This window comes from Miniopterus natalensis, chromosome 3 (assembly GCF_054644295.1).
Source record: "Miniopterus natalensis isolate mMinNat1 chromosome 3, mMinNat1.hap1, whole genome shotgun sequence".
Taxonomy (NCBI): Eukaryota; Metazoa; Chordata; class Mammalia; order Chiroptera; family Miniopteridae; genus Miniopterus; species Miniopterus natalensis.
The window spans coordinates 28727276-28751130 of NC_142083.1; the positions used below are offsets into that span (position 1 = coordinate 28727276).

The 23855-nt window shown below is 41.2% G+C and overlaps 1 protein-coding gene and 1 pseudogene across 4 annotated transcripts in view; both read right to left on the reverse strand.

Annotated features, from left to right (window-relative positions):
* Positions 1–23855, reverse strand: part of PDE4D (phosphodiesterase 4D) — an 896187-nt gene that overhangs the window by 50234 nt on the left and 822098 nt on the right. The gene's annotated exons all lie outside the window — the stretch shown is intronic.
* LOC148093450 (beclin-2-like) lies at positions 15677–22349 on the reverse strand (annotated as a pseudogene).

Below are 23855 nucleotides of genomic sequence, written 5' to 3' on the forward strand. Positions count from 1 at the left end.
TCACAAAGCTATGCCAGGCATGGATAGAAAAGGACTTCCCAATGTCACTTGTGAGGGAATAGGCTTCTTGCTCTTAAAAACTACAATCTTCTGGTCACTGAAATTTTAATCATACTGTATTCACCATAACTATTTTCACCAGAATTTCTTTCAGGGAGAGCCTGCCTGCAAGAAAGTTTTTGATAAGGCTACTTATTTAGAAGGTGAGACTTTAAGGAGCCCTGGTTTGGGTGGAACTAATCTGTGATCTCTACTACATAGGTGAGGGCAAGAATATGCTGGTTGCTTTGGGAGTGTGTGTGTGTGTGTGTGTGTGTGTGTGTGTGTAAGGAGTCAACTTGGTCTTCAGGGTCATTCCACCCTATAAATCACCTTCTCCCTCCAATCTTTAATAAAGTTATTGAAGGCATAAAATGCTGAGACAAAGAGATTTTCTTTGTTTTGTTTTAACCCAGTGAAGGGACTGAGTTTGGAGGCCAGATTGACCCCAACTGAAATGTCAGGCTGAGTTGACACTGAAGAGAAACAGCAAAGAAAGAGGAGGAAGCTCGTGGGACTCTGCGTAAGAGGAGGGAGAGCTTTTGTCCAGGGATTTGGGATTTGAGGCAACTTTAATCAGACAAGGTGGGCTGGAGACTCTGTGTGACCTGTGCTCAACTATAAGCAGCATTACCCCTTGCCTGAAACTGGAGGAGCACAAGGAGGTTCCCATCTCTATTACACTACACACACGCCGTAATTCCTGGCACATCACCTAATCTTTCTTAAGCCTTAATTTCCTGTTTGTGGATTGAGAAGAATAAAACATACCTTGTAGATTATTTTAGTTTAAGTGAGAGACCAGGAGTTAAATAACGTTGCATTGCTCACCTAATAGATTCTTTTCCAGGAACTGCCTGTACTAAACGATGGAGATTTAGCAGTGAGCAAAGTGGCTGAAAGCGCTTGCCTACTCTCAAAAGTTTCCTTCCATTCTGCTGGTTATGATGATCTTCTTTTATTGAACACCTGCTATGTGCTAGGTATTGAGGACGCAAAAGGGAAGGAAATAACTTTGGGCTATTTCAAGTAGTTCGTAGTCCAATGAAGAAGACAATTATGGAACAGCATGTGTGTAACTTGTCCACTAAAGCCAGGCAGTAGGTATAGGTAAGCTCAAGGTAGAGAAAGGGGACAGGGAAAATGTCACCTACCATGGCCTGGGAGAGATCTGGGACAGTTTTCTGAAAGAAGGAAATGTTAGCCTTGAGTCTCCAAGGATGAACTGAAGAGCTAACTAGGTGGAGAGTGGGAGCTGACATTTGAGATGGAGGGCAAACATGTCAATGCCAGTTGGAGAACACCTTACAAGGTTGTTTAAGTTAACCTTCAGGCATTCAGTATGTGACAGGTTCCTTCCTCTCTTACAGGTTCTCAGTCCTAAACCAATTACAATTTTCCTATCATCACCATCACCCCTCAAACATCAACCAGTTCTGGACTGAATATGAGTGAAAAATCTAAGGTCTAGAATAGTCTTCTCAAGGCCACAATAATCATGCAAAGTCACTATGTATAAAAAATATGTACAAGATATGTTGTTGGTTAATGGAAGAGCACCACTTACTGTGAGTGTGCTGGGAGGATCATTCCAACATAGCTCAAAGAGTGTTCGTATGAACATTACTCCTACAAGATTCTCCTTACCAAAAGAACTCTGTGGTCAAACAAGTTTGGGAAATGTGGACTATGTAGGCTCTAGGCAATGATTTGTAATGGATATGAACCTACCAAAATCTAGAAGTCCTGCAGCAGTGAGACCCGTTTAATGTCATTTTATATGTATTATCTAAATTTATTTGACATTGAAGGTTTTTTTTAATACAACTATCATTTCTGAAAGCATGTCAGGTGAGTCCAAAAACATAGACACAATACTTGAGTTCGGTAAGTTCCCATATATTCAAAATACCCACCAAGGACATCTTATCTCCCCTTCTCGGGCCTTCATGCACTGTCGAGAATGGTCAGAGAGTAATCTGCCTCCTCCCATTCCTTCCTCTCTTTTTCTTTTCCCCAGAAAGAGAGGAGTCAAAAACTCCATACATATTTATTGAGACTCTCTGATGTTCTGGTTGCTTTGAAATGCAAGAACATGAAAGATTCAGTGGCCTGGACCTGGGAAGGAACTTACAGCATCCTGCTGAGAAAATCAGACACACGACCAGCTGCTGCCTAGAGACAGTGTGGGGTGGCACAGAAATCACTCAGCTTGGGAGTGCTATTGTAGTCCAGAAGGAGGGGGCGGACGGACTGTAGTTAAGTGTACAGGGTTCCAGGAAGAAGGTGAACCTGGATGTGCGTCTTTGACGACAAAGTCTGTGAATTGAATGGCTGTGGGAGGAGGGAGTCAGCTGGCATTCTTTTCAGGTGGAAGAAATGTCTGGAGCCTGGATAAGGGTTACATCTGTGGGCGGTAAATAGCCTGGATGGAGTAGACTCCTTGAAGGGAGGAGAGGGGAAATACAGTTGAACTTAAATGTGTGGCCTTGAGCTAATGGATGTGGTGGGAACTGGATAAGTGCCCTGGTAGCTAAGGAGGAGAAAAGAGGAGACAAGGAGGGAGATAAAGAATCCACTGCAGTAGTGCAGATGCACAGCAAGTGATAAGCAGAGTATCCATCTGAGTGGCCTGTTAGGACAGTTATGAGCAATAGAAAGAGCATGACATTGGGAACAGAGATCGAGGCTCAAATGCTGGCTCTGCAACTTAGCAACCATGTGGCAAATTCGGGTGAATTACTTAACTTCTCTATACCTGAGTTTTCTCTTTTGCAAACAGGGCTAAAAATACATCCCGCAGAAGACTGCCCTACCTCCAGGCTATTCTCCATATTTTATTTGAATTTTGAGATTACTTTAATTTAAAAATCACATATCCACATGCCTATTTCATTTTGGTTGGTTTCATTTCTACTTAAATGCATGACTTGTAAAAATTATAAATATTTATCAAGTCTGTTACATATAATACATAACAGCTGATTTTAACAGCCATTTCTCTCCTCCACATCTCTCTTTTTTTTGGCAGGGGGGCTAGGGTGCATTTATTTATTTACATAAAATTGCACACTTCTCAGAAACTACATTTGTGTCTAGCAAAACATAAGGTAGGACTTGTGATGCCTCTTTGCTCTTGGAACCTGGACTCGTCCAGTTTGGGGCAAATGATCAGTTGCCCAGAGTCCTTGGTCTCATGCAATGCCAGCCTTCCCCTGCTCAGACCCGCGCTTGTATCTGGGCCCTGGGCAGCACCGCACCGGGGTCGGCTATGGAGAAATTTTCCTAGCCTGGCTCTGGAGTAACGTCACCAGTGTTTTAAGCGACAGCCCACATAAGGGTGGATGTGTCAGTCTTCAGATGATGTCTGGGCAAAGCAGTTATGACTGCAAATTGAATAGTGCTTTTCCCCAGGGAGCACAAAGCTATCAAAACAATTCTGTACATATTTGTGATGCTATTAGTAGTCAGCACCTGTATCTCTCTGAAAATTAACACAGCAACAGTATTCACTGTACCTTCTACTTTAAGCAATTTCAACTGCAGTTGTTTTATAACCAAGATGCATAAAGCATGCCATTCATGCTTTATTTCATTCTTAAGATTAGCTTTTGAAAACATATTATCCACAGAAATCTGGACACTTCTTGCCATGTCTTGATCTTGTAACCCCAAACTTTATTTTGAGTATTCCAGGTTTATGTTTAAATTACAGCTTCTTGATAAGAGAAAATAATTGCATAGCATTTTTCTTCCCATTGTCTGAACACATAATGGCCGTACATATTTTATATATATATTTATAAATCTCCAGGGCTTATTTACTAGCTAGAATTATTTAAGATGTGAATATTTTACATTGAGATCATTAGATATTAATATGAGTAGAAGGTTTTTTTTACTTAAATCTGAGATCCCCTAAAGTTAACTGTTATAATAATATGTCCTTCTGGTGTCATTATGTATGTCTTTAACTCTTAAACAGCATTACATCTTAACTCTTGAAGTACAACTTTTAAGTTTTATAAATTTTGTCATTTTGCAAACACTACTATGCTTAGAGTATTCACTATTTCACTGGAATTTTTTTTCCATATAAATTTTTGTTGCAAATCTGACTGATGGAGAGGCTTCTGGATATTTGGGTCTCCGTTCCAATTTTGGTCTATTTTGTTTTCTCATAACTTGTCCTTGCTGACCTAGTAATCGTGGCTGCCCACCTTGAAAATGTCCTTTCTTCTTCAGCATCAAGGCCTCAGCTAACCAGACCATTCCTTTTTTTTTTGCATTTTTTGACATCTTCCAACAAGCAAAAATTATGGGGGACTTCAACTCCTGTGGAGCCTGCCATTTTCTTCTGAAGGCCCAGACAGCACCCATAGAGTTTGGGGGGAAGATTAAATGAGATGAAGCAGTGGCTTTCAAACTGTTTTGACTGTGAGCCATAGTAAGAAATATATTTTGTATTATGACAAGCATACTTGTTTAAAGGAAGGTATAATAAATACTATTGTTAATTGTATTCCTTTCTGAAGAAGTGTGGGTACTGACTCCTAATATAAAAAATACGTACAGGAATGTTTTGAGACCTGTATTTATTTAAAAAGGTAGGGGGAATAAATTATATATTGTATTATAATAGTATATTATATATATAGTCATTATTACATTATATACAATAGTCATGGCAAAAATTGTTTATAGTCTGTTTAACAAATCATGCATTTAAATTTAAGTGAAATAAATAGAAAGAACTATATATGCAACATAAAGGAAATCTCTATATAACAGAAACCGTATAAACATATATATGTATACACATATATATTTGATCCAACATATACAAATACAGAATTGAAATCGAACTTACATGAAATAATATTTACCCTTACCATGTATGACTCACTCTGATGTTTTCTGTTCTATTTAATTTAAAAGTCTTGATTATGACCCACTAAATTGATTTTGCAATCTACCAATAAATTTGAAAACACTAGGTAAGGAATCACCTAGCTTAATAAAAGTTATTCTGTTTCCCTCTTCTCTCTTCCTCCCACTTTATAATAAAAACTGTCCTAGTTTCCTACTGCAAGGGTGAAGTAAGTGGAACACAGAGATCTCTAAGGTATGAGCTGTTTAATATGCAGATGTCTTATAATCATTTCTTCAAACATGTGAGTTTCTTCAGGGCGCTAGAGGCTACCAGTTGAACACATAAAGCCGGGGTCACCCACAGAAGTGCTTGTAAGAGCCAGACCATGTGAGTGAACGATGGGGTTGGTGGGGGGCTGCTGGGGCAGTCAGTGGGTGGGACTTGAGAGGGCACATGCAGCAATGCTGGCCAACCGTTGCCAGATCTTCAGATTTTTCAAAAGAATCACCACATTTTGATATTTGAATGCAAAATTTATGTTTTTAAAATTTTGGCAACTAATTAAAAAAGAGTTAAATATTTTAAGGACCAAACAAAAAAGTTTATGTCCTTAGCATAAGTGACAGAAATCTTCCTGAGAGCAGTGTTTTAGACAGCCCTTAAGGGCCTTGTAAATTCAAGGTAGAGAAATTAAGTGTTTCTGGAATCCGGAATGCTAATGTGGTGTCACTGAAAGACTATTCGATTTGGCGTCAAAAGACAGAGATTCCTTTCCTGGTTCCAACGGTTACTCAGGAATGGCCTTGGCCAAATGATCTCAGCTGTCCATGGACCAACTGGACCCCTATGAAATGTCCTGTGAGGAACTTGGCCTGACCAAAAATATCTGACTCCAATGACCTAACAATTACTAATGACCCAACCAAATAGGAGCACTGTTTCCCAAAGACTGCCATACATCCTAACCCTTCCATTGGCAAGCGAACAGGAAAAAACAGAATTTTCCATTTGGCCCTCATTTTCCTTCCCAGCTCTTAAACTCTTACCAAAAAATTACTGGAAATTCTAGCTGTTTATTTTTAGGGGTCTTTCTCTCTTTCAGTGTCTCCTACATAACTTATGTTCCCAAAGAACCTCTTGTATACTGATCTCTCTCCTCATGCAAGACCATGTTCTGGATTTTTAAAAATATTTTTTATTGATATCAGAGAGAGGAAGGGAGAGGCAGACAGACAGAAACATCAATGATGAGAGAGAGTCATTGTTCGACAGCCTCCTGCATGCCCCTCACTGGGGACTGAGCCCACAACCAGGGTGAGCCAACCATGACCTCCTGGTTCATAGGTTGACCCTCGCTCAACCACTGAGCCACACCAGCCACGCCATATTCTGGACTTTTAATGCCTATTGGTTTGCATCCAAACTTCAGTTAGACTTCCGAGAGCCCCTCTAAAGTCTAACTTACTGCACCCATCTCTCCTCACCATCCCTGGTGGCCGACACCACCTACGCACCCCCACCTCTCCTCTGGAAGTCTCCTCAGAGTCTCATCTCTGCATATTTAGTCTTGTCACTTGCTCATCCAGTCCTTCCTTCCCTCTTTCTTCCCATCTATTCTATTCCTGCTTTCCACAGGTTACTTCCTTTATGCAAATTCTCCTTCAAAGGAAGCTCTGAGTAGAAGCAGATGACAAGCTGTCCTTAGGGGCAGCAGGAAAGTCTGGAACGGATGATCCTGAGATTACAGAGGGGGGCACTCAGGAGGAGATTAAGGGCGATGGGTTCTGGAGTTGGAGGGAATCCACATATTTTGTCTGTTTTGGTTTTTTACCAGGGGGTGAGTCCTTTCCACGGACAAAGTTAGGAAACTAGACATTGTTACATGATTCATCCTTGTCAACTTAAACTCTGGTTCAATTAACTACCAAATAAGTATTTGTTCAATACCTTCTGGGGGGTAATCTGGCACTATAAGAGGTGCTCAGTTTAACAGCTGAATTCAGAAGATCTCTGGCTTCAGGGAGCCCACAATCTAGAGGTTCTGGTCAACAAATGAACAATCCAGTGATTTCGAAAGCAATTCACGTGTGCGGGTCAGGAAAGCTGCGAGGATCCAGCCAGGCTTCCAGGAGAGGCTGTCCGTGGTCTCCTCCACCTGGTTACTCATGACCAGAGTTTGCAAACTTGGCTGGAATTAAGGGAACGTGAGAACATCGGGAAGAGTGGGTCTGGTGGTGGCCCAGATGGGGCAAGAATCAGCTCCTGGCATGAGGCGTCAGGCACACTAGGCACCAAACATTTTTTTTCCTTCAACACTCCACGTTCTCTACAGGGGAAGCCTCGGAGTGAGAGAGAAAAGGGGGCAGAGAGCTACCACCACGGGGGAAGGAGGGAAGAGGCGGCGCGAGTCTTCGAAAGTGTAGAAAACCAACCAAGGGAAGCCGATGAGAGAAGATCATGTTTACTCACAAAGGACAATAAAAAAAGGCAACTGTGGGAGGCAGAGGAGGAAAAGTGGGGCTGCCAGGTAAGTGGGTGCGGAAACCCGCTAAAATGAGCACCTCCTATAGTGCCAGGTTACCCCCAGCCCTTTGAGAACTTGATGACATTCTGCAGCTTGAATTTCCCACTCGCTGTTCCCTCTGCCTACTTCTTCCTCCCTAGGAGCTGGGCCCTCTGGCCCCAGGGTCCTGCTCTTGGTGGGACAAAGAAACTTTAGAAATGAATTCATCAGGGCAAGTAAACATTGCTAACATAATTATCCCTGAGGCTGAGGCTGGCACCTGAATTTAAACTGGTTGGATTCTGGAGGAAGGTGTCTGTTCTGAGTTAGGCCTCTACCCCAGCTTTGAACCTGACCCCAATCCCTTTACTTAGAAACAAGGACTGAAGGTCCCTGCACCTCTTAATCCCTGAATGGTTTATGTACTGGGTTATTCTGGGCCAAAGTCTTTACAAAGGTTGAAAATTCAAGAGAATCATTTTGGAGTAAGGTAGTCCCAGTTTCCAAACCTGAGCTTTGCCACTGACTATGGGAGACCCTCATATACTCTGATTTGTCTAAGCTTGCTCTCTAACTTGTAAAATGGGGAGCAAGACCTACATCATAGGGTGATTTTGAAGATTAAACGGGATTATGCATGTATGGCAGTGCTTGCAAACTAGTAAGTGTCCACAGAACGATGATGATGGATTGTGTGTGCCGGCCTGCAGAGCATGCCTCAGTGTTTTCTGAATTATTCCCATCTCACTCTGCTGATTCACTCTTCTCTCTGCTTCTGTTATGCACTGGCTGGCTGGGGCTTTCTAGGCTTTATCAATGTGACTAGGAACAGTAATCCTGGAAAGTGCTCTCAAATTATTTATCTAATTAAACAAGCAAACCTTTTAACCCAGACATCCGGAATCTCTGTAGCCTGTCTCTGTTGATTTGGCCATAACAGCTCAGATGGTAGGAAAGGGCTGTCCAGGTGGAAAAAGAAATAAATCAGCAGTCTGGACAAGAACCTCTGAATTGCACACGCCTCACTAAAACAGCCTGCTCACCCTGTTTATTTTGCCATGGTGTCTAGCATTAGTAGGGGACTTGGAAAATCCAGGTTACCGCCTGGCAGGCATTCCTGCTTAAGATAGATACTTGCAAATATCATGTTTGATGCATGGCAGCCAAATCTGAAGTTAACTCTTCAAGTAATTAAATCACTAAACAATCTATCACAACGATTTGTTTACTACTAGACTGAATTTCTCCAGGGTTACAACCACATCAAATTTTTTTTTTAATCTCTGGTCCTAAACCCTGCCTATCACATTCCAGATATCCACTAAACGTTGGTTGAATGAACTGAACAAGCATAGAGCAGTCCGTGTATTAAGGCTGCCTTTCTGTAATGTTTCCAGAGCTACTAACGCATCTGAGAATCAATAACTAGACTTAGAGGAATATTAACACAGTTTAGGGGCTTGTAAACCTCACAGTCTGAGATATCATGTGATTAGAATGACTTTTGTGCTGGGGAGAGAAAGCCCTGGCAGAGTGACCCTTGTCTCCATTTTTTCTCCTCTTAGTGTCCTACAGAACCATTTATTCTCTGGGTACCTAAAAACCTTATTGCATTTGTTTACTTAGGTGTCTGTTTCTTAGGGTTTGGAATTTACTGAGTTTATATTTGTTATCCCAATGTCATTATGAATAGCATTGCCTTCCATTCTCAAAACTGCCTGGTTTGGATGCTAAATCACATGGACACTCCACTATGGGAGAGTTCATCACACATTTAGCTGCCCAACTCCACCTCCCTTGGACATCTGGGTACTCTCCCCTGCCCAGGCTTTCCTCTGGGAGGCACCTCTCTCAATCACTGCATGCTGGAGCTTTGGGCCCACTCCTAAAAAGAACAGACAGCTCTCTTTGGAGAGACTCTTGGTGGAATAACAACAAAATTCAGTTCTTTAAGTCTTTCCTGGCATCTTAGACCTTTAATGAACACTGGAAAACAAAGACTCCCTAATAATTACATTCCCAAATTTGCTGAAACGTAGAAGATGTGCCTGTTTGAAAACTCTAATCTAGTAATTAAGCTTCTCAGGTTAAACTGCACCTTAACAATGTAGCTTATTTTGTCAAAATCAGTTAAAGCCCCCTAATGTGTTTTGGAATAAATGGACAGACAAAAATTAAAATGTGGCTAGCCAAGGTAATCAGAAAGCTCACTTTATTCAGTCGATAACAATGGCACTTTAATGGGTTCTTTTCACTACTGGGATGTAATTGTGCTTGGCTTTAATTTCTCGTAATGATGGAACAAATTAGATTACCTCATACTTTTAGGATCATTTGGTACATCATGTTTTGGTGCTCCCATAAGCCCCACTGGGAATTAAATCAGCTCTGTGACTGTTCATTCTGTTTTGTGACATGTCTGCCTCCTGTCAGCAAAATGGTAACCATGGTCTACCTTAATCCAAGACACTGCAGCAGAGTTAAAAGAAATGCTCTCCTCCCCCCTCTCCTTTCAGATCTCCCTATTTGTAGCTATCAAATTTTGGCATGCCTGCTGGGGCACAATCTTGTTAGAACAAGCAGAGTAATTCTCATGTGAGACTTCAGGACTCTCCACCATAAGTTCAAATTGTACCTGTGATTCAAACTTAGATGAGGGAATGAGATGGTAAGAACACGATGAGCGTCGAACAGTGTTAGGGACACAAACTACTTTTACTTTGTACTACTAGTTTCTCCTTGCCCTAATTCCAGGTAGACGTGCAAGCTCTGAGGTAGGGAATCTACTGCCACATGTCATTAAAATTAATTAGTGATTAGTCTAGCACATTTAATCTTTAGGTCCTTACCCAGAGCAGGTGAAATATCCTATCGAACCTAATGCAATTTTCCGGAACACTGCAACTCCTAAGCCCAGACCTTAAAAGATCATACCATAAATGACATTGCAAATACAGTGCGGAAGACTGACATTAAATATTTAAAACACATGCAACATTATTAATAAGCAATAATATCGCAGAGGCTGCTGGCTATCCCCTAATATTGGTGCTTTTCTTTATCAGTTGTATTAATAGAGAAAATTCCCAGACTCCTGTGTAGCCAGGTGTTGTCACATAATTACATTCTCATAAATGGGCTGACAGAAGTGTTATGTGGAGGTTTCAAGAGCTTTCATTGAAAGACATCTGTCATATATCTTACATCTGTCCTTCATTCTTTCCCTTCTGGCTAGAACATGAAGCTGATGGATGGAGCAGGGGCAGCCATACTGGACCATGAATTGAATTTAGACATAAAGGGCGCATCTAATAGCTTCCAAATGGAAGGAGCATATGTCCTTGAAGACTTTATGGAAGTGTTGCCACATTAGCTCTAGACTGTGTACTTTCAGATTTTAACGTGACAGAGAATAAACATCGATGTCCTCTAAGCCACTTCTATTTTAAATCTCTGTATTCACAGTGAAACACAATCTCAACTAATATAAAGACCAATAACAAAACTCTAATTTCCCTTGATCTAGGAAACTGGATAGCTTAGTCTTGTTAAAAAGGAGTGTGTTCACATAGGCCAGGCTGTGATTTAGATACTGGATGACTGGTTGCCAGCTTACTGTAATTCGAAGATGTTTTGTAGTAACAGATTGCTAGTTTAGAGCTTCCAGAACTATCTGAAAATGATTTCTAGAAAATATGCCAAACAAAACCCTACAAGAACAACCCGGGAGCTTCCCCTAGGCTTCAGATATCTGTCTTTCTAGTCAGATTTAGAAGTCACTCCAGTCTGGAAGCCATTGGGATGAACCAAAAAGTGGTCTCCATGACATGAAGAACACTGTCATTTGGGGAGGTTTTCCAAGCCCCCTCCACCACTCACTTGTACACTTGAACACATGAATGTTCACACATTTTTCTGACTCAATAGTCTCTGAGCACACTGCTCTTGTTAAATCATTAAAATCTGGAGGGTCTTTTCAAAGTTATTCCTTTCTATGATTTCGCATTTAAAGCCAATGTTCTCTCTTCCGGCAAATCCAATAGCTTTAAAACTAAATTCTTGTGGATCCAAGTCATGTCTGGAAGTTTTACAGAATGACATACTATGGTCATAAGGTCGGAGCACAAATACCTCTAGATGTACAATATTTTAAAGCAGAACAATTCATGCGTAAGTCCCATGAGGTTACAGAACATGGCCCTCTTATTTATTACCAAATCCCTGGTAGTGCCCCTCAACATAAATCTGTTGCATGAATAAGTGAAGAGTTTGCCCGAGGTAGTAAACTTACTATTTGCACACACCCGAGGCCCACCTCTGTGTGTTCATACACAGCCTCTGAATGACTTTGCAGGACTGTGCATCTACACTGTCCTCCACAGGGATCAAATGACCTGTTTCTCATAAATTGCTCTAGCATCGCACCCACCTCCTACCGAGGCTCTTACTGCACGCCCTGTTTCTCTGAAGCACTGTTCTTCTCACTTAGATCCCCTACTACATAGGCATATTGTTGGATATGCCTGGATGGGGAAGGACATGCACGCTCTAGCTCCCTTTGGGGGAAATTGCAACTGTCAGAAATGTTAATTACCAAAATTAAGTGTGTAGAGTATGAAGTATAAATCTCAGTTCTATTTGTTCACAGCAGTCTAAACCTGCATTAAAAAAGTAAGATAGGAAATAAAAATAGTTATAAGAACTCTTTTGGGAGAGACGTAGCACTATTTCAGTGAAGGGATGATTCCCCACAACCCACTCAGCACCGCCAGTGCCCTCTGCACCTCTCTACTGTGTACTGTCAGGTAGCAAGGTAAGGACACTGTCTTAAGCAGAAACTACTTCAGTCTTTCAAAATATAGGGTTATCTGATTATAAAAGGAAAGACAGGATCAAAAATACAGAAAGACAAAATGTTCTGTCTGTCCCAATGAAGGCTAGCTAACCATAATGCCATTTATAAGATGCATCCCGAAACAGGTAAGATTTATGAAGGTAAATTTTATTGGTATTAAATCATCTATATTCCCTAAAGTCAGCATTAAGTCATTTCCCATATACTGACATATGTTTGCAAATTTTAAAATATTAGTGAGATGCCTTTAAAAAAAAAGATAGCTGAGCTGTCCCTTCTAGCAGTGTCAGTATCTGGGTTAGAATTTGAGGTAAAAAGTTATAAAGAAGTCATGCTGAAACATTCAAAGGCCACCAGACGTTTCAGACTGTGTTGTGGTGATACAGAAAAGTGTCCTTGTTCTTGGGAGGTGCTCATTTGAGGATGAAAGGCCATGCCGTGTGCAGCTCTCTCTCAGGTGAGTGTGTGTGTGTGTGCGTGCGTGTGTACACAAAGAGAAAGAGTGTAATAAAGCACTCGAGGCAGAACGCTGACAGGCGGTCAGTAAGGGGGGGAATACGTATGTCCTTTGTACTACTCATGAAGTCTACCACTGAGTTTGAAATTATTTCCAAATAAAACATTTTTAAAAGGGCAATCAGAATGGTGACCGTGAATAATTACGTTCTTTCATATCTGAGCACTCCTTCCTGCTCTCCCCACGTATACACACTTCATACACTCACAGACACACTTAAGTGACACTTAACTGTGCTTTCTGGCCGGCAGAATGAGCGCTAGCACGTACATAAGCGAGAAACTCGGCCTTCTGTTCACGTAGGCAAGCTCTAAGTGATTCTAAGAGACTTTTTAGACAATGCTTTGGTTTTTAAGACAACAATTTTGAAGACATACTCTAATGTTCTTCCTTATAAACAAGGCTGCCCTTCTGTCCTTTCAGATTTGGTTGAAACTGGCCCGTGGAGTACAACTACCTGAGAGCACATGCTCGAAAAAGACAGCTGAGGCATACTGCCTAAACCACAGACTTGAAGACTTGGCCAAAACGGACTGCTCTGGACTGTTCACTTCAAAAGTGCTGATGAATACAATGAACTGTGGAAGATGTATGATTTGTTTTGAACGCTTTCACTGTGATTGATGGTCCAGATTTGGCAAGTTAGTCCCCTCCCAGTGGAGATGAAAGTTGCACTGCCTTGCCTCTTTCAACATTCTTGTTGAGGCAGGTTTCACTCTTACGGGCCAATGTACTAACAAATCACTTATAATTTGCAGCATCATGAATTTATTAGCTACACTCTGGATCAATGCTGTACACAATATTCCTGAGTCAAAATGAGCTCTTAATTAAATGTCCTTATTACAAATGCCTCTGCAGACTTTCCTACAGATGACCAAACTTGAAGACATGAGTCTAAGTGTCAACCAGGAATCGTGCTAGTTACTTTTTGAGATGGGCCATGGCCAGGGTCAGGTTAGAAAGTGATCTATTATGCGTGGCAGGTTACAAAACTGCTATATGTAATCAAAACCACCAATAAATTGACTCAAACTATTCTATGCCTCAAGTTATCAGCCTCTGAGCAAGCCAATTTTAATGGCTGCCTTAAAAATATAAAAGAGAAGATAAAAACGGAGATAATCAGTTTATTTGGCAGTAGCAGCAGTATGGGGAATGAAAATGAAGGGCGTTAAAAAAAGCGAGAATGGGATAGTATCAGTTTTTAGTATGATTTTGAAATCTATATTTTAAATTGATGACTATCATTCAGAAACAAAAAAGGAAGGTGAGAGAGTAAGAATCTTTTTTCAAGGTACTTCTTAGGAAAAGGGTATTTAAATTAAGAACCTGGCCTGGATTGTGGCCAGAACTGAACTGTTTTGTTGTTGTTGTCATTAATAAAGAAACATGAGAAGAATATATGGTTTCAGTAGGACAGAAGGGAGGGAGGGAGAAGAGAGACAGACAAAACCTGGAAAGAAGTAAAAATCCAGCTTTAAGGTCTCCAAATATGCTATATTTCAAGTTCCCTTCATATATTAGAAATTTCTTATTTTAAAAAGCAAATTGGTAGGCCCATTAGCCAAGGTGTCGTTTACATTGTTGTTACTCTTTCAAGTGAGCTCTGAGGGCTACCATTAGAAAGTCCCAGCCAAGCTCAAACTGGTCCACTTTGTGCTGGGTAGACTACACAGCTCTTAAAATAAACCAGGCAACACCACCTCTGACCCTGCTAGCGTGAGGTATGCTGTTAGGTCCTATAGGCTACTCCTGCTCCAGTATTTTATCACAACGAATCATAAAACTACTGGCAGTGAATTTTTTAAATATCCCAAGAAACAATGATCTGTTAATTTCAGTAGACTTTTTTATTCCTCTCTAAAATATCAATAAACCATCTGCTTTTACTTGTTTATCAAATAACCTTTAAAAAATGTATTTAATGAGGGAATCAGAAACCCATGAATTAATACACCCATTAGTGATGATCCCTTCTCCATGCTTAGTTTTCTTTTTAGGCACTAGCTTTTTTCTATCCTTCTAAAAAATAGCCTGACTTCCAAGAGTGAGGAGCATTTCAGTTGTAGAAATGTCCACAGGCTGCCCGAGTTTCATACAGAAAGGATGTTAAGTTTCATTTAAGAAAAGGAAGTCAGTAGATTCTATGCTTGCCTTACACACTAACTTCAAGTTCACCAACACCCGATTTTCATATTTTGGGGACTCTGCTTCTTTCTACATATAGGGCTCTTTCACTCCCTGGCTGCAAAAGATAAATGTGTCTACTTGTTACAGTTGTAATGAAAATAAAATATCACAAACTTCCCTTTGCAGAATAAACATCTTAACTCTAACGTTTCCTTGGGAAATAAGATCAGGAAATAATTGTCAAGAGATTGTACACCAATAAAATATTTTGTCAAGAAGTACACTGACAGTCTAGAAATCTCATTCCTTCCTTTAGCTCATACTATTTGAATCATATGACATCATGCACATCAATATTTAGAAGCTATTGAGACATTTCAACATAATATCCTTAGGATCTATGATTTAGGACGCCAAGAAAGTCGATTTTATACTAATGTGTTTTGTTCCTTGGTAACTAGACCGCCTTGGATAGGATCTGAGAATTGATATTCCTATTTCATAAAGAATACAAAAGTGACCCGAGCGCATGAAGTTTCAAAGGTGGTCTCTGACAAAGGACTTTTACCTCAAGCAAAGTTGTTCCAAAATTTTTTCCTATGTGGTTGTCGCATTCTCTTCTAAAAATTATGCCCTACTGACCCTACTCGTGAAAACCCATTGATTCGGTTCACAAATATTTGTTGAACGTATAGTATTTACTAAACCATGGATAAAATGCTGGCCAGCCAAGGATAAATAGACAAGGTACTGCTCCTAAGAAACTCGCAATGTGGCTGTGAAGAGAGACAAGCTCACAAACGACCCTAGTGTCCAACGTGCTAAGGGCTCCAACAGCGCACAAAGGACAGGCGCGTCCTGCTTGGCCTTGGGGAGGGCTTCCCGGAGGAGGTGATTCCTGACGCAGCCCAAAGCGGGAGGAATCGGTTCCGGACAAGAGGAGCAAGTGTAGAGCCGGGGAAGCAGTGGGAGATGGGGCGGGTCCCAGACAGGGAACAGCACAGGACACAGGTTCCAAGTCCCCGGGACGAGGTGCGCGTTAGAGCAGAGGGCCCGCAGGGAAGCTGAGGTGCGCTCGGAGCGGGCAGGGGAGGGCCCAGGGACAAGCGGCCGGAGGGAAGGCGGCTGTGCCCCAAGCGGCGGGAGCAGGGACGGAGCTTCATTTCCTGACACCGACTCCTCTGCTCCTTTCTCACCTGTGCAGACCAGAAGAGAAAACAGGCCCTGGGGAGAGGGAGCTGAATGCAGGCGGGAGCCCCGAGTTTCTGCGGAGGGACAGCCCGGGAGCCGCACCCTTCCCAATGGGCAGGCTCGTTGGGTTTTTTAAACGCAGCGAGTTATCACCTACTTCACCTCCTTTCTAGTTTGCAGGATGACGAGGTTTCTGATGCAGTTTCTGGGGTGCGAGTGGCTCTGCCGGGCTGGATACACCCAACAGGCCGGATTCCTGTGGGTCCCCCCGGGACACTTTCCCCCCACATCAGACGGGAGGAAAAGCCGATGCCACCCCACTCACTCAGTTGGGTTCCGACGAAAGCCACTGCCATTCTCCCTCTGCCTGTTCTTTTGTAGTTAAAGGCTGATGTGGATCGTGCTGTTACAGAAGAAATAATGGAATACCTTCTGCTACATCTTATTTCTCATGGGCTTTAATTTTTTTTTAAAGGAAGAAAAATGGGACATAGACTTACTTCACAAAAAGCACACCATTTTTAGACTTTAAGACTTCTTAAAGTTATCAGATAAACTCATTATTTTTATAATTATATAATTATTAAAAAGTATAGGAAATAGTTCTACAAATGTCAAGTCTGCTCTTTTATTATTTTTATTTTTATTGTTAACATTATTACAGATGTCCCAATAAACACTTTTATTAATTTACTCTAATTATATTATAATTACTTACAGGCTAAGCACCTTGTAATATGTGCAATCTTTTTACATTAGTTTTACTTTTTTAATCCTCACCTGAGGATATATATTTTTTTAATCAATTTTCTTTAGAGAGAGAGAGGAAAGAAGGGGCGGCAGAGAGAGAAACATTGATGTGAGAGAGAAGCATGGATGGGCTGCCTCCCATACTCCCCCCCCCCCCGGGGACCAACCCCGCCACCTAGGTAAGTGCCCTGAGTGGGAATTGAACTCACGACCTTTTGGTGTACTCGACAACGGTCCAACCCACTGAGCCACCCAGCCAGGGCTATGTTACTCTTATGTGGTCAGTTTTTAATAACTCAACATTTATGAAATCTTCATAAGACCACAGGAACGAAGTTCTATTGTAGATCCTACTGTGACAAAACATGAACCCACTGGCTTGAGATCCAGAGCTTAAAATGCCTACTGGAGCTCTAGATTAAAAAATGCTGATAAAATATAAAATCTGACATCTCTACAGATGAGTATTCTGAAGTTTCAGTATCTTTGTTCATAAAAAAAAGTAAAACTTGCCCCTAACACATACTGCCAGGATGCTGAGATTCCCTTAGGGTATAGATTTCATTTGGGTTAACATAATTGTTTATGTTGGTGGGATATTTCACATGAGCTTAAGAAATTACTGTCTATTCAGACAATGGAAACAATGAAAGTTTTTTAAAAAGGTATTATTTTGCTAGGAGCTGGATCTCAGTCCTTCCGCTTCATTCATTTGTTTATGCATTTGTTAATCTGTTTATTAATTCAAAAATATATATTGGGCAATTTCTGTGGCAGCCACTGTGACAGGTGCTGGACTCAATGACGAATAAAACACATCTGGTTTCTCTGCTTAGAGAAAACAAGGAATGTTATATAAAAAATTTAAATCTGATTAGTATTACATGTAAAAATGTTACCCCCCCCAAAAAAAGATAATTTATCTTCTATTAAGGAAGACTCAGTCCAGTGAGGAAGATAAATTTAAGTAAATAAACATAAAACAAAATGATCAGTGGGTGATGTGGATTTCAAAAAAGGGGCCTTAGAAAGTTCTCGCTTTGGGTTTGAGTTCTTGTCTTCTAAACCTCAGTTTCCTCTGTAAAGTGAGGCTAAAACTACCTTGGTATGTACTGGCTACATGACTAGGCAGCTCATTAAACTGCACTTATTATAATTGTTGTTTTCTGAAGTCATGGAAGTTTTCACACTGGAGGGAACATTTCAGCTTAGTCTGGAAGAGCAAGTAGAGTTTATCAGACAGAAAAAGTTTGTTAGGGTGTTCCAGAGAGAAAGAACAAAGTGTGCAAATTCAAGTGGCCAGAATTACAATGGTTTCTTGGAGGAATGTCGAACAGATCTGTGCATTTGGAGTATAATGTTACCTAAATAATCTGTCTTTCTGCCTCTTCACTGATAAACAAAGGAAAGCGCTCTAAAACTCAACTTAAATCTTTCCTTCTCCTTATGCATTCTTCACTCCCCATGTCACTGAAACATTTACCTCTTTTATAATAGCTCAGTGTTAGGAGAGCTGATAAATCAAGATTAAGAGATTTCACAGCACTGGACGAAAAAGAGAACAATTAACAGCAAACTCGCTCTACGTGAGACCTTGACTGCTCCAGTCGGTTCAGAAGATACAACTAAAGGACTGAAAATGGGTCCAGGGATATTTCAGTGGTGCTCCCACCATCATCCTAACCATTATTTTCTACCGAAATAAAATCCATTCTTTACCACTCATTGTATTTGTAAATTCTGTCCCAGGGAGCCGCTTTTCCATCCAGTGGGGAAGCCCACTCCTTTTCCCTGGGAAATTCCTGAGCAGCGAAGCAAAGCAGTCAGTGTCAGCACAGCTCGCACTTGCAGGGAGCCTCCTGCCCAGGGCCCTCCAATGACTCACACTTCCAGATGGCCATCTAGCCTTCATCCAGATTCCAGTCTTGGCACTATTAACTGGTCTGGTGCTGTCCCAATAAATAACTGTTACGAAGACCAAGGTTTGTAAAAATTAAAAAAATGTTTACTGCTCTAATTTCTGAATATAAAGGTAGCCTTCTTCATTATAATTTAGAAAAAATGCAGAGGAGTGCAAGAGAAAAAATAGAAAAAACTTGTAATTTTATCACCTATTATTCTATCATTCAGAGATAACCACTGTGAACATTTTGATGTATTTCTGTCCAATCCTTTTTTTCCCCTAAGTAGATCTCTAAGAGAAATTTATAAAAGGGGAATTACTAAGGTCAAAGGGAATAAAGATTTTTTGTCTCTTGATGTGTACTGCCAAATTGTTTTTTAGAAATATTATACTAATTTCCACTTCTAGAAGTACTGTTTGAGAATAAATTCACATGGTATTCTCATCAACACATGATAAAATATTATAAATATGTAAAAAACTGCAAATATATTATTTATTTTGTTTTAATTTATTTGTCTTATTACAAGTAAGAGTGATCAAATTTAAATTTAAATTTTAGCAAAGTTATATAGGGACATAAATAATTTAATAGTACCACAAAGATTTTTTAAAAATCTCCTGCACTATATACATATACATATCTTCCATTCCCCAGAGGTAGCCGCTTTCATATCTTTTAGCTGATTTGTTTGCTTTATTACTCTGTATCTCTAAATGACATACCTGTATTGCTACTTTCTAATATTTTAGTTTTAGGCATTGATTATTGTGGGAGATAACAATTTAGCTACTCATCCATTCACACTACCTCTAGTCCTTCAAATACACATTGCAGTTTAGTTAAGTTATTGTGTTTATATTAGTAGGGCGAAGGAAACACTACAAGCAGCCAAACTATGTAATATGCACCAGTTACTTCTTATTTTTGTCACAAGTTTTTGTTTCCCTTATAGTGGAAAATTCTTGTTTTTTGTTTTTTTCTTTACTTACTTCCTTGGGTTTCTATATACTTGTAACTTAATTCTATCTCAAACTTTGCCTCACCTGCAAAGATTTCCTTTAAGCATGGTTCAAATACATTAAGATTTTTATCAAACTCGTTTTCTCGAGGAAATTTCTCCCAGGGGCCCCTTCTGATCTAGGCTGGTTGCTCTCCAGGTCTACCGCACAGCTGTCACTCTGGGATGGTCCTTCATTATCCTGAAGATGATGTTTCTGGAGTTTACTGCCTTGTTTTGGTGAGCACGTTTCCAGGAGCTTCCTGAGTAAGTTTGCATCAGAGGCAAATTTTTTTGAGGCTCTGTATCTTTGAAATTCTCTTTATCCTATGCTCACTCCTGATTAATAGTTTGGCTGAGTATATAACTCTCGGTTGAGAATCATTTTCCCTCAAAATTTAAAAGGCATTGCTCCATTGTTTTCAATGTGAATCTTAAGACGTCTGATGCTCTTTTGATTTTTTCACTGAAGAACATGTAGAAATGTATTTGAGGCTTCTCAGGGATGAAGGGGGTGGGGGTGGACACTATACACCACAGCAAGAACTTAAAAATCTTTGAATATTCCCCCTCCCAAAGTCCTACTACATACACCAATGGCCCGATTACTTTTATTTTCTCATTAAAAAATTGAGATCTCCATCTTTCTCTTTACTCCCTCCCCGTCATCACTACCCTCAGTTCTTTCCCTCTGCAACCCTTCATCCCATCACCTTGCAAGTTAATCTTTGCTGTCATTTTGAATTTGTCCAGGTAGGGAAGAGGGAAGAGGGAAGAGGGAAGAGGGAGGATAAGGGGGGGATGAAGTTGTGCCGGGGAAGAGGGCAATGGCTTTGGTTGCTCTGGGCGATGCTTTCATTTCTCTTAAATTAATGTCTATGTGGTCATTTATTATTAAAATTATAAGTATGTTATGTTTTTCAGTCTTACAATTGATGTGATACGATTTTCACAAATGAAATATTTTAATTTTTAAAAAATCTTTATTGATTTCAGAGAGAGGAAGGGAGAGGGAGAGAGAGAGAAACATCAATGATGAGAGAGTCATTGATCGGCTGCCTCCTGCACGCTCCCCACTGGGGATCGAGCCCACAACCAGTGCAGGTGCCCTGACCGGGAATCGAACCGTGATCTCCTGGATCCTGGGTCAATGCTCAACCACTGAGCCATGCACAGCTAGGTGCAAATGAAATAATTTAAAGTAAAAAAATAACCCTCTCCCACAAAGGAAAAAAAAAACTTATTTTGACAATACCTTAAGGAGACCCAAGTGAGACTCCACTTAAAATTTGTAATCACGACTGTGAGTGCCTTTGTCCACGGCTCCTCTGCGTCCAAGAGGGTTCTCATGGAATAGAACTCACCACTGGCTGCAGGGTCTTTATCAAGCCTTGCCCACATGGATCCTTAGGGCATGCAGAGGCCCAGCTTGCCTTGTCGGCTTCTTCCTTGAACTGCTTGCTGCATGCAGTCCAGAAAGGCCATCATCCCCTGGTCAAACTTGTTACACAAGAGAGCACTCTGCCCCGTTCCAGAACAGGGGCAGCTCAGAGGGTCTCTGTTAAAGACTTCAGATAGGAGTGGCTTCCCCAGGGGATGAGTCAATACCTCTGAATCTCCAGATCAACTGTGTTAGAGCCAGGAGCAGCAAGGCTGTCTGCCCCCAGGCTGCATTAATCTCACTCCAGCACAAGGCGACAGTGGGGAGGCAGCCCAATCTGGATAGTGATGACGGCCAAGGGGCCACCGCGGCGGATCTCAAACATTGAGCTGAAGGTGGTGGTTTTCTGCAGCGAGGCCAGCTGGGCCTGGGCGTACCACAGCCGGCTCTCCACGCTCCTCGGTTCTCATGCAGTTCCAGGTGTTGCCATTGCAGTTTACTGCAGTCCCCATGGTATTGCCTTTCCTGCTGGTCCTGCATCTCAGGTTCTGTCTGGGCTGCTTCCAGAGCCACCTCTTTCAGCTCCTGGACCAGCCTCGCTTCCTCCAGCTCCACGTCCTTCAACAACTCCTGCAGTGCCTCCCTCTTATCCTCACTTATTTTCTCCCTTGTCTCCAAACAGCATTTGCAGTTGTGACTGTCAGATTGTGAGATGGTGTCCAGCTGCTCCAAAACATTGTCAGTACAGTCCTCACAAAGGGGTTGGTCCAGACCTTCTTTACCAGAAAGGATGTAAAAATGTCCCTACTGCTATTGAGAGTTCTCCTAGAGCCCAACTTCCCCAAGCAGGGTGAAGTTGCTGGAACCCTACCTGGACATCTTGCCACTGCCAGGGAGGGTCCTGCCAGAGGCACCGTCTTGTAGTTTTTCAGCACCTGTGTCCACCCTGGAGGTAGAGCCTTCTCCCGGAGTTTCTCCTGGCTCCCCCTGAGCTGAGGGGAGCTTTAAAGCTGTAGGCTCATGGCTAATGTCAAGGCCTGAGACCTCCATGGACTGAGCCAGCTTCAGGGGCTGGTAGCACCATTGGCAAATGAAGTGGATGGAGGACACGGTGGAAGTCTTGACTTTCAGCGTTGATTGTAAGTTTTTTCCCTGTCTGATGCCCTTTTGATTTTTGAGTCTTTGTATATATGACCTGATCATGATCCTTAGGATAAGCCATATATATATAATTTCCTCCTACAGTTTTCTATTCTTTCTAGAATTTCTATTATTTGGATGTTAGATTTTTTTTTGAATTGGCTCTCTAATTTTCTCATTTACTTCTGTTTTCTATTTCTCCATCTTTTTGCTCTATTTCCCTGGAGATGTCCTCAAAAAATTGGTCCATTTTGAGCACGGCACTTCAGTCTTCAACTGTGCCTGCTGTCCCTCAGTCCAGAGGCTGTTTTATGCCCTCAGAGAATAAGTGTCACGTATCTTGCCGGGGTGAATGAGGGATAGTCACACCACTCTCCGGAACATAAAATAGGATTTGCAAGTGTAACGGCTTCTTAAAAAGTTTTAATATTTACCCCACATTTTTAGGAACTGGGTATGGCTGGTGTTTTAGACTTTGGGTTGTTTTGCATTAGTCACGGGATCACTTTTTTGGCTTTCCCCAATGCCAGCATAGGATTCAACTTTAACTGTCCACTAGGGCAATTACCACTTGTCCATTTGTTTTCCAGCTTCCAGAATTCTGTTGTTGGTATTCCTTTCCCATTTTCTTTGTCATTGTGCTTTCTGCTTTAAAAAGTCTTTTAATGGTTTTCTGAAGAGAGAGATACTCAATGACTGTGCTAATTGCTCTATCTTTAGCCAGAGGTGCCAATGTTTTCTAATATTCTAACTTGTCATTTATACATCTTTTGTGAAGTGTCTGAACATGTCTCTGACAACTTAGCAATGATATCATAGTGTCTTCCTTACTTATCTGCACGAGCTCTTTCTTTGTTACTGTATTAACTACTGACCTACAGTATCTTTGGGGTGACTGACTTCAAATCCCACTGAGTTTTCTGCGGTTCCTGTGGTTCAGAATGTACACAAGTCACGAAAAGCTTAATGGAGGAGTTGTAACGAAACGTACTCTGAATAGTTTACCAATATACATGTGTTTAGAGTTACATAAAGAACAATCTTCAGTTACCAGGCTTTGAACTTGTAACAGACAGACCTTTATATTAATTCAATAAACTTCCACTGAACAGTGGATATGTGTGAAGCACCATATCCCTGAGAGTACAAATTCCAAGGGTCTGAGTCCTTTCCTTAGAGGACTTTCTGGAGAAAACAGATTTATCAATAACGATAAAATAATGGGAACCGATTTATGTCCGTTACAAAGCTGCAAACAAGTCATGTGATCTGCGAGTTAGGAGGCGCTGGGAGACTTCAGGGAGCCGTTTGAGGGGGGCATTGAAAGGTGCCTGTGGTTTTGCTCAGCTGCAAAGGTGACAGCGGCGTCCCGGCTGAGAAACAAGAGTGTGTGCAGTGTCGCAGATGTTTTAAAAAAAAGTGTCCTTAGGGAATGGTGAGACATCTATGGGGGCTAGAATTTCTATTATTTTTGAAGGTACAGAACATAAAAAATTGAAACTGGGCAGGATTTTAGAAACAGAGCCCAGCCTAACCCGCTGAATTTTACAGGATGGAAATAAGTCCTAG